Here is a 12,367-nt window from a genome sequence, read left to right as displayed (position 1 = left end):
ATATCATAGTTTCAAGCAACATGGCAATGATTATTTATTGGCTGATGGGTAAACATTATGAAAATATATTTTCTCAGTTAAAATAACATTTTATAGTTTTTAATGTATTTGATATTATGGGTTGAATCCAATTTAGCATTTACTGTGTGTTCTTTTGAAGGGAAGCATGACTATACATCTTCTAGAAACATTGAAAATTATCAAAGAGCAGGGTAAAGTGATATGGGAATACTACTTTGTTTCTCAGAAGTTTCATCACCTGAGAATCTATGTTCAACAAGGACTGAGTATATCCTTTCTTCTACCCAAGGTTAAATAGAATGTCTGTCTTAAAGATATGAAGCTCCTTTATCTATAGAGAGAGGTAATATCAAAATATCAAATGAATTCTAGGATTTAGCAAAGGTTTATTGGACTTAATCATATTTTAGAATTACATGAAGAACAAAATACAAATGGATGTTGCAGGTTCATACAGGGAAACAGCTGTGAGCATCAGGTATCATTGAGCTCTCTGTCAAACAATACTAATCTCTTCCCTCCTACAGATCCAGCTACCTGCACATCTAGAAATTAGGCAAAAGGCCTGTCCTTTTCCTGTGTTGTTAGACTGCATCTCTTGAACCTACTTATTTCCATTCAGTAACTAGATGATGTTTAAGTGAAATGTAAAATGTAAGTAAAATGATGGTTTAAAGTATAAAAAAGATTGAAATCACTTGTATTTAAAAAGTTCCTTATTCAAAACGAAAAAAAAAAAAAGAACAAAAGAAAGAAAGATAGAAAGAAAGGGTCATTTATATCATCATCACTTCGTAATATTAGTTCTTAATTGGGTATTAAAGTATGGATTACGTAGTAATCATCAAAACAACAAACATGCAAAATCTTCATCAGAGTGGCAAGGAGTCCACAGTCTTGCAAGCAGCATAAAGGAGCTTGGATCCTCGTGGGAACAAACGGGATTGTGCTCTGTTTTCACAGCTGGCATCTGCTAATAGATTATTCCCTGGCTCCCCAACTTGGGAATCACTGTGTGTGGTGAATACGATCGCAGGCTTTCTGAGCTGTGGCTGATACAAAGCGTATCTATTTGTCATTCTGCAAGTAGAGCTGGCCCTGAGCATAGGGCTGGTATAAATACATCTTCATCTTGCTGCTTGCACACTAACCATCCCTTCTCAATCAATTCCAAGGCACAGTCCAATTTGAACACATAATAGAAAGTTATTCCACTATAACAGCCTTAGCAGTTCAGTGAGTTGGACATAACATGTGTGTTATTTCTTCACAACTTAATATTTCTTCCTTTCAAGGCTAATTGGGCAAAAGTTCTTGGATTTCTCTCTGTGTTGGTGATAGAAGAAAAAGTGCAAATAGCTTAATCTCTTTCCCAGGAAATTTAGGTTGGTTACGGTTTAATTTTCCAGTGATCAAACTGAAATACATTTGAATTAAGACTGTAGAATATTTTTCAACCTTACTGTAGTGTGAAACATTTCTTTTTAGTTTTAACAAGGGCTTGATTTTTAATTTTACACTGCTTAGTTTTAAGATTTTATAAAATCTCTTAAATTATAATACCTAATGATTTTAATTTAGCATTAACTTTACAAATGTTTATTGAATGGTAATTATGAATATGTTATTATAATGCCTACAAACCAACGCATTCATAACTCAGATTTGGTAAGCAAATGTTGAGCACATTTTTCCCCACTCCTAAAAACCACTGATAAGAAGCATTGATGTTCCATCCTCCTTTTATAATAATTTGTGTTAGAAGAAACAACCCATAAACTTAATGAACATGTTGACATTAAAGAAATTGACAAGTCAAAATGGTCTGGTATTTGAAGTTCATTACCACTTGAAACAAGGTGGCAATACTACAAGACAAAACTACCCATATGCCACTTTTCAGGGATATATGTCTTTAATTGAAGAGATAATGAAGGCCATCATATAACACTTCTGGGAACAAAAGCTGAAGGCAATTCAGCCATAGGCACATAGTGGCCAATGGATACAACTCAAGATAAATGAGTTGGAAAAGGAGTGGCAATCTCTAGCAAGGTTCTATATCCTCCTGTTGACAGACACAGATGAACCATACCATAAGAAGGTTGTAAGAACACTTCCTAAGTTTTCCTCGTGAATAAACTGAGACGGAACAGATGACAGCCACATAGAGAGGAAGCAAACTCAACATGGTCTTTAATACATTCTTTGTGGAAAAGATAATACAGTAATTTTGAGACATAATATATTTGAAACTGTTTAAGAATATTCAACATAGATACCAAAGTAATTCTACCTATGTCTGTCATATTTCTTTTATCTTCTATCTATCTATCTATCTATCTATCTATCTATCTACCTATCTATCTATCTCTCTGCTCATCTATCTATCATCCATCTATCCATCCTTCTATTTATTTATAGAGATTAGATAGAGATAGAGATAAAGGTGGAGATAGAGACATATTTGTATATGTAATACTTTGTAGCATAAATAGGGGAAACAAGGTATCAAGGGCAGCCAGTGAAATTGAGACAATAATAACCAAAATAAAGTAGCAATAAAATAAAAATAAATAGTGTTATGAAGACATAATTATTTGAATTTTGAAGAAGTTAGATTTATAGATTGTTTACCAAATCAACTTTATACTGAGTAAGAGATTTCACTTTACAAATAATTTTCCATAGGGAATGAACATTTGTAGTTTTCCATTTTACAGGAAAGGCTGTACTTGCAATGAGATTTGCTGACTTAGACAGTTTTGTTAGCACTGCTTATGGAGTAATTTAATCCTCATTATCAAATGGTGGAAAGTGATATTATGTCTCATTTTAATTTTGAATATGTACTGCCTGGTTTTATATCAACTTGACACAAGCTGGAGTTATCACAGAGAAAGTAACCTCAGTTGAGGAAATGCCTTCATCAGATCCAGCTATAAGGAATGTTCTGAACTAGTGATCAAGAGGGGAGGGTCCAGCTCATTGTGGGTGGTGCCATCCCTGGGCTGGTAGACCTGAGTTCTATGAGAAAGCAGGCTGAGCAAGCCAGGGGAGCAAGACAGTAAATAACACCCTCCATTGCCTCTGCATCAGCTCCTGCTTCCTGACCTGCTTGAGTTCCAGTCCTGACTTCCTTTGGTGATAAAAAACAATGTGGTAGTGTAAGCTGAATAAACTCTTTCCTCCCTAACTTGCTTCTTGGTCATGATGTTTTGTGTAGGAATAAAAACCCTGACTAAGACACTATACAATAGAGATACAGACTGTGCAAAATGAGTAATTCAGAAAACAGTGAGGTCTCATATTCAAATACTAAGGTCCTACATTGATGTCTTGCAGGAAATGGTCAGGGAAGAATGTGATGTTACTTTTGCAGAAAGGGACAAGGATGTGGTGTAAAACAGTCATTTGTGGAGTGAGGTGGCAATACCATGCATGTGCTGCTGAAAGTTTGACTGAGATGCAAAAGTGAAGAGCACCTTCAAGCTTGAACAAACAATGCTGGTGAATTAGGACCCATACTTCTGTGTGGATAGAAAGAAAGGGTTATGCTTTCCTTCTTTCTATTTTCCCCCCTTTCTACCTTCCTTCCTTCCTTCTTCCCTTCTTCCTTCCTTCCTTCCTTCCTACCTTCCTTCCTATTATCTTTCTTTCTTTCTTTCTTTCTCTCTTTTTTCTTCCTTCCTTTCTTTCCTTCTTTCTTGATTTTCTGAGTTTGATTTTTTTCAAGTTTGTTTAAGAGGAAAATAAATTGATATGAAGATTCCAAATGAAGCAGAAAGCATGATACCAGAAAAAGAAGCAGGGTCTGATAATGCAGCAAGTTCCTTAAGAGGTCAGGGGAAATAGTATTTATACTTGAGGTCATCCTACTAAACCAATGCATGGGCAAACATGCAACATCAAACAAAAATTCTCCATCTGCTCAGAAGGGAAAAAAAAAGATAGAGACTACCAGGAAATATTCAGTTTATGTGGAAACTTTCTCTTGACTTATGTAACACAAAGATGTCACACATCATACAGTGGAATCTGTCGTCTCGTTTCTACGAAGGATGTAGTCCTGAGTCAAGGCTCTGTCTATGTTTGATAGTGCATCCAGATGGTTAGGATGATGCTAACGTAGAATATTTGTTGAAATCCACAGTAGGACAAAACTGTGTTACCTAATTTTATTTCAACTACATTTAAAAAAATGGGATGGTCTGAATTCAGTACATCTTTTCCAAATGCCTGAATTAACAGTTCTTAGTCCACCAGAAGAAAATGCTCAGGGTGCAACAATGTCTCACCTCTATGAAGTATCAGGATAGAGGCAATTAAAATCTTTTGTTACCTTTTCTAACTACATATTTTTTATCAAATACACATGAAATGTAATAAATGTATTACATTTCATTAGATGTAAGTATATTTTTCTTTTTTTCATTATTTCCAGAGTTACCAACAGTTTCTTTCACATCCCTTTATGCATTGTGATGATATATTTATTCAATGACAAAATCCTTATTGTCCAAATCTAGGTCTGTAATGTAATATACTTGAAGATTTTTCTTTTATCTAAATTCTAATAAATTCCAGGCTTTTTAGAGTGTTCATTTAAAGTTTTAGAGGTATTTTTGCCCAGAAGTGGTAGCATTTGTCTTTACTTAATTTAATGACAATAGCAAATGACATTATTATTTTCTTTACAGACTCAGGGCACAGCTTTTTAAAAGAGCCAATATTATAAAAATGAACTAAAAAACTATTACATGTATTTTAAATGCAGTTGCTTTCCACTAATTGTGCTCTGATCATACACACATGAACTCCACATATAGATGTTGATGGAGTATTGTTCTCTGAATCTATCTGAGGTTTTCTTTTAGCCCATATATGAATTTGAGAACCTCAAATGTTTTGACCTGAGGCCAATATAACTTCCTTGATACCTCTGTTCTTTAAAAAGTAATTTATTAGAGTAAACTTGTAATAAAAATTCCTAATAGAAAAAATTATTCTCTTCACTAAATTTAATGAATTAATAGCTAACTTTCCACAGAAACACTTATCCTGGGTAGATGAGTCATTTTATGTAGAACAGCATCTTAATTATAATTAATATTTTTAACATGTTTGTGAGAAATATTTTATTATTAATTATATATATCATATTATTTGGCAAAGACTTGCAAATGACCATACTATATTCCAATCACTCATTAAATTTATTATATTGACATTCAACTGATAGGAACCGCTTACATTGATTTTTCTTGTATTATTTTCAATTTTCTTAATTTTATTCCATAAGATGTCAAATTATTTTTAAGAAACACATAAAAGCAAGATTTTTTTTAAAACTCAAGGCAATAAAAATTTTAAGATTTGATAAATAGGATTTCTGATAGCATAAATTAATATAATAAATACAAATTTTAGATTCTTAATGATTACACTACATATGCCCTAAGTAATAAACAGATGCCAAAGAACCCTGCTGCTTTCGTCAAACAGTTCTCTGTGATTCTGATGTTTTAAGTGAATGACCGAATATAAAGAGATACCATGATCTCTAGGTATACATTCGGTTCTTTGCAATACAGTCTTCTGAGCCCCTTGATGGTGCTGGAATCTTTGCTCACTGAATGTAAACAAAAATCACTAATTAAGAAAATGTCAGCTGTCTGCCCCAATTTAATTTAAGATAATGTCTACATTTATCGTTAAATAAGTATTAAACTCCACACAGATATCAGTGAAGTCCTAAGGCGTAGGGCTTTGATACTGGTTGTCGTTGAATTTTCTTCTAAAACTGTGCTTGCATTATTTTCTCAGGTATCACAATGCTCACGTACTAAAAGATGGGAGGGAAAGAACATGAGATAGCAACGGTCGTATTGTTTGCATTCGGTTTGCCTCCGTTTGACAGACACGGTGCGTTTATCCTGCTCTCTCACTACTGTGCACTACTTCTCTCTTGAAGAGTTTGTATTCACTGCGGTCCGCATGTCTGAAGATCCTAACAATTGCCTTAACCTCGCTGTCGGTTGCCTGGACACCCTGTTTATCTCTTCCTCTGTAGATGAAGGAAAGTCTTATCGTTATCTCTTCAGATACTCATGTAGGTCCATTTCTTAGCCTTCCATTATGCCCGATGCGCCATGAAGTTTTATTTTTACAACCGCTTTCGATTAGCATTAAGGCATTACTTTTTTTCTCCAGCAGTCTTTCCAGCGTGTTTTTAAAACCTGATTTACATCTTTTGAACTGATATTCGTTTTACTCTTTACTGCTCTAAACATAAATGCCGTTCCCCATTTGAGTGAAAGATGCAGCGTGCAAAAGAAATAGCAGTATTCAGTGATTATAAGCAGCAAAATGTATTTCTGTAATGATAAACATAAAATCAAAGCACTACAGTGTCTAGTTAACTGATTTAAATGTTTTCTGTGAAGAACTGAAAATTTATTTCTAATTCAGCTTTCTAAGACAAATAGTTTCAGAAAGAACTCAACAAATAAAATCGTGACTAAGAACATACTTGAAGTAGAAGAGTTACATAGACCCGGCTGAGACTGCCAAAGAGCAGCGGCTCACCGCTCCATGCTTTTCTGCCCATTCTGGGGAAAGATGGCTGTTAACGATGCTGTTCTGAAGAGGCTGGGGCGGAAGGATGCAGAGGCGGGTCAGATCATTGAATACCTCAAGCAGCAGGTTGTTCTCAAGGAGAAAGCAGTTTTGAAGGCAATTTTGAGAGAAGAAAAGAAACTTCGAGTTGAAAACACTAAACTGAAAAAAAGGAATAGAAGAGCTAAAGCAAGAGCTGATTCTGGCAGAAGTTCATAATGGGGTGAAGCAAGTACTTGTTCCATCCAGTTCTTCACTAGAGACTAACTGTACTGTTTCTGAAAGTGTGATACAGTTTCCATCAGCAACAACCACCACCTCTTCTGGTACAAAAGAACAGATCAAGGGAGGGGGAGGAGAAGAAAAGAAGGTAAAAGAGAAGACTGAAAAGAAATGAGAGAAAAAGAGAAGCAGAAGTCGGGGGCAGCAAGTGCTGACTAAGCCCTTCCATGTATTGCGCCTGGATGCTCAAATTGGTTGTATCGTTACTGCCAAGAAACACCCTGATCCAGATTCATTGTACGTCGAAGAAACCGATGTGGGAGAAGCAGCTCCACGAACAGTCATAGGCAGTGACTCATGTTCTTCTAGAACAAATGCAAAATGGGGTGGTGGTTGTACTTTGTAATCTGAAACCTGCAAAAATGCGGGGAGTACTGTCTCAAGCAATGGTGATATGTGCCAGTTCACCAGACAAAGTGGAAACTCTGGCCCCTCCCATGGGTCCATTCCTGGAGACAGAATTACTTCTGATGCTTTCCCTGGAGAGCCCGACACGGAGCTGAACCCAGTGAAGAAGAAGATCTGGGAGCATACCCAATCTGACCTGCACACCAATGATGAGCGGGTGAACACATACAAAGGAGCTCCCTTTGAGGTGAAGGGGAAGGAAGTTTGCAGGCCCCAGACCATGGCCAATAGCAGAATTAAGTAGGTGATGTGCTCTGTAACGAAAGACATTGGTGAAATCTTAATAACAATAAAGAGGAGTCTGTTTGTCACTTACAAATGAAAAAAAAAATAGTTACATCATACTATCCGAATTGATACATGAATTTATGTATCAAATTTATTATTTGATAGAAGCAATATTTAAATAAAAATAAATAGAATATATGAAATGGAACATAAAATATCAAGTGTATATAGTAGATTAAAGAGACAAAGAGAGAGAGAAAGAGAGGGAGAGATGGAGAGAGAGAGAGAGAGAGAGAGAGAGAGAGAGAGAGAGAGAGAGAGAGAGAGAGAGAGAGAGAGAGATGAGAGGCACAAGAAAGTCAGTTGGGAGGGGATTAATAGGCAGGCCATCTAGAGTGAATACAGAATATGGAATTAACCCATCATTTCTGAAAGTAAAAATAAAATTAAAAAGCTAAGACAGATAAATGAGCAACGATTGATTCTATAAATCAGTGATTCCATCATTATAAAATAGAATCAATCTGTTATTTGATTTCAGACACTTCCCCTGTTAGAACTGTGTATCTGGGAGTACTTTTTATCCAGCAAAGCTTGTTTCTACATTTATCAATGATGGATGGGAGATTTCACTTATAGCCGGCTGGGTTTTCTGATGGGAAATTGAAGTAGCATCCAGAATTTTCACTACTTTAGGCTTCGGTGGATCAATGCCAGTCTCAATCAACCGTGTTATGACTAGATGTCTAAAAAATAAAATCGCCACCCTGAAACAAAGGTCTTAAGTGAACCCATTCATTTTCTTCCCTTAGTGGGCTTCTTTAGCCAATATAGAAACCTAAATTAAGCCAAATCAACACTTACAATTGGAACAACTCTTTATAGTATGGACTTTTAGCATAAGAGTTCAGACATCCTTGAATCTACAATTACTTATGCAAACTATATTACATTTGCTGACTATTGGGCACCCTCTCCAGTGACTGTGACTCTTCTAAGTCACTATATTTCCTATCCACAAATTGTTTTGCTTCATCTGTGTATCGTTTGAAGTTGAAATTCTCAAAGAGCACTGAGTCAACATTTTAAACCCTGAAGTTTGTGGAATTATGGTGGAAGCTGATGGCTCCCTTTATGTGTGTGGAACATCCATATTCCTTTTTACATGCTGAGAGATTTTTATAACATGCAATAGTTCATTTTACTTCACTCACATGCTATTTATAAAATTTTTATAAATATGGATTGAAAGATTAGTCTCAAAAAATGTGTTTCGATCATTTTTCTGTGTCATGGATCACATTAAAGAAAATCCTCTCTTTATCTTTGTACAGCTTCAGCAAACCAATGGTTATCTTCAATTCGCTAATCTCAATGCCTCTCCTCAATGATGGTTATCCTTAATGATTCTCTCTGAACAAATCTCTCGGGTCAAAAGGCTGTAACATGAAAAGTTTTTCTTGTTGTTTTCCTGAGAAAGGGTCTCAATATGAAGTTCTGGCTGTCCTGAAGTTCAGTATGTAGACCAGACTGCCCTCAAAACCTCACAGAGATTTACCTACTTCTGCCTCCCAAGCCCTGGCATTAAAAGGGTGTGCCACTATGTCTGTTTTGAGAGACATATTCTTTAAAATGCAATTACTTTTCCATATCAAAATCAACAAATATCCCAGCTTCCATTTCTCCCCATCATTACCTTAAGCAAGGCTTTAGGATGACCCTATAGCCAGCTGCCTGAACTAGCAGGAGCTCTCTTCCTTTCATGTATTACAATGTCATGGTTGCTACTTCAGACCCTTTTCAACACACTTCTGCATCACTGTCAATGCACACTTAAATGTCTTCAATGGCCATGCATGACCACGTTCCCTGTGATTGGCTGTTATTTGCCAGATCTACATGAGTGTCTCATTAATAAACCAGGTTCAAATTATATCAACTAAACTATACATTTAAGAAAAAATTGCATTTTTCTCTAAAATTTTTTTTATTGCAACCTCCAAATGGAAGTACTTTCTGGTAGTCCTCCAGTCTTACCTATTTAGTTCAAGACCTAGAGCAAACATGCTTTTTTGAAAGCATAGTATCTTATCTTTTGGATCCATCACTTTGCAGTCCTTTAGGAAGATGTGGCTAACACGCAGTCTTCCATAAGCATACATTGCCAATTCTTATGCTTAACTTTGCCTTGGCACTTTACTTGTCAGTCTTAAGGACCTCCCATCACTCTGATCAGTCACCAGGCTTCATTGGATTGGGCTTCATGTGTTTGGTGTTTTAGTGATTTTAAGTGATTTAAATGATTCCTCAAATCCTATGTCATTGTGATTACTTTTCCGTTTGTGAGTTCATAGTATAATTACATTTTCCTTTGCTTTTCATCCCTCCAAGCTGTCTCAAGCACACCTCCCCAACTTTCCTTTCAAGACTTTGTTTGTCACTAATTTTTATTGTATGCATATATGTATGTATCTTAAAATATATACATATAGTATACATTTCTTTATATTACAAATATAGCTTGTTTATTCCATATAATGATCCATATAATGTTATTTTATGCATGTTTTCAGCAGCAGGAATATTTGATTTTGCAAAGGAGTAGGGTTGTTTTCTGTAATAACTTATTCCTATCCTGACGTTAAGTTACTCTGAGGCTGGAAGCTGCAGACATCTGGATCTACTGACAGTTGGTACTAACAGGTGATTAGGTAAAGGATTTCTTGGTATCACTTCCTTCTCCACCCTGGTAGCCAGAAGCCTCTCTGGCTAGGCTGGTTAAATCTTTTTGAACCAGAAAGGAAGGAAAGGAAAGGAATCAAAATGCTTTATACAGACAAATATGCACAGACACATATACATTCACACATATATTTATATTTTCATTCACGTTCTCATTTACACCTTAACACATTAACAGTTTTGTTAGGCCTAACCACCTGTCTTATATACTTCACAAGTACGCATGCATATATATATATATATATATATATATATATATATATATATATATAATATACATACATACACACACATATATGAACATATACATATAGACAAACAGACATATACATTTTTATTAATTGATGGATGGGCAGATGGATGGATGGATGGACAGATGGATGGATGGATGGATGGATGGATGGATGGATGGATGGATGGATGGATGGGGCAGAGCTCCCCAAGCCAAACCATCCAGTCAACAATCTTATTGGATTTTGTCTGGCCTTTTTATTCCTTCTTAGACAAAAAGTTTTGTAGAAAACTACTTAAGAGATGAAATGTTACATAAATGAGAGTTACAGAAGGATGCTGATGTTAAATCCAAAGCACTGTTTTATTCTATATGCTCACTATAAGTTTGAAGCAACAGTTTTTACATGGCCTTATTTATCATAGTGCACACCTGTGCCTTTATCCTTGGATGTAAAGTTTTTCCTTGAACACAAGTTTGTCTAAAGTCTATTTCTCTTTTTAGTGTAATTATGAAAGCTCATTTTATTTCTTATTAGGCAGCCTTTACTTACCATTATGAGGAGTGGTCACATTCTCTTCTTTTTTATTCTATTTTTGATGCTAACTTTATTACATCTTTCTAGCAAAGCAACTAAGCCCACCTCTAAAACCTTTTTTCCTAAAATTATTTGAATCAGGTCAGGAATTCTATAGAATCATTAATTCTCATAAACTGTATTAATTCTTAAAAGTTCATCTTTATGTTAATTTGCAGGAACTCTAATCAATATGGTGAGATAAGCCCCAGAAATTATTATATTAATTTAATAATGAAAGGAAAGGCATATCAGTTGCAAGAAGCAATAACGAAATGAAGTCTCTTTGAAACCTTGTCAAACTCACCTATTATAGAACATGAAAAAACCGTGGACCACCTTCAGGAAGGCCACTCTGAAGGCTCCTGACCTCTCTCCCTCTCCCTCTACCCCCACTGTTCTCTTTGTATACATTGCTATATATAACTTGTTCAGTCCGGAAAACGTATATGTATTTTCAGGTCTGACCATTTGGACAACTATTTGGTGGGCTGATCCTAAAGAAAGAGCCCCTCCCCTGCTCTCAGCTTTCTTCTGTTGCCTACAATATTATGTGCAGGATCCTCACTATTTTTATTTACCAATTTGAGGAACCAATGGGCACTGTAATATTTGGCTAAACATTATTATCTGGGAATGTTCCTAGATGACATTTTCCATGTAATCATCTTACTGCATACAGTGGCTGTACTTCCTACAAGCAGCAGGCCTCTTGTATCAGTTCTTCAACTACTCTGAAAGAAACAGAGGCTGACTGATGGGAAACACAAGCCCAGCTGCTTGAGCAACTCACCTGCCTTCAGTCTCTATCTGGAAAATCAACACTTCCTGGGTTCTAAGTCAGACAACTTTCAAACTGTAACATCAAACATAAGCCCTATGCTATTTCTATCTTGCCAGGTGGGACTTTTCAGCTGCCTCGGTTACCTTATCATTTTTTAAAAATGAGTCTCTGCCTCTGTCACAGCTGATGATTTTGAACAAATGCACATCTGGATACTTAAAGTGGTTCCAGAGAAAGACATTTTGAGAATGCATTTTCTCATTTGATACCAAGGTTCCTGACACCCTCTTGCTTGATTGATGTTAAAGCACCAAGGACTATAACTCTACTAGGAAACACAGTACTCATATCTCATTGTAAGTTCTAGAAATAAAGACACACAATTATTCCACAGATTACTGCCTGTTGATAACAGAAATTCAGAATGCTGAATGAATGTGAGAAATGTATCTTTGTATTTTACGGACAAAACAAG

The 12,367-nt window shown here is 35.8% G+C and overlaps 1 protein-coding gene and 1 pseudogene across 2 annotated transcripts in view; one reads left to right on the top strand and one right to left on the bottom strand.

Annotated features, from left to right (window-relative positions):
- LOC308419471 (bifunctional heparan sulfate N-deacetylase/N-sulfotransferase 4) overlaps positions 1 to 12,367 on the bottom strand; it is a gene marked incomplete at both ends in the record, with an annotated part of 319,742 nt that overhangs the window by 228,138 nt on the left and 79,237 nt on the right. The gene's annotated exons all lie outside the window — the stretch shown is intronic.
- On the top strand, positions 6,616 to 7,573 carry LOC308420192 (aminoacyl tRNA synthase complex-interacting multifunctional protein 1-like; annotated as a pseudogene). Its single transcript has one exon. The product of its transcript is annotated as an aminoacyl tRNA synthase complex-interacting multifunctional protein 1-like (transcript).

This window comes from Micromys minutus (assembly GCF_963924665.1).
Source record: "Micromys minutus genome assembly, chromosome: 4".
Taxonomy (NCBI): domain Eukaryota; kingdom Metazoa; phylum Chordata; class Mammalia; order Rodentia; family Muridae; genus Micromys; species Micromys minutus.
This window is presented reverse-complemented; position numbering and strand designations above follow the sequence as displayed.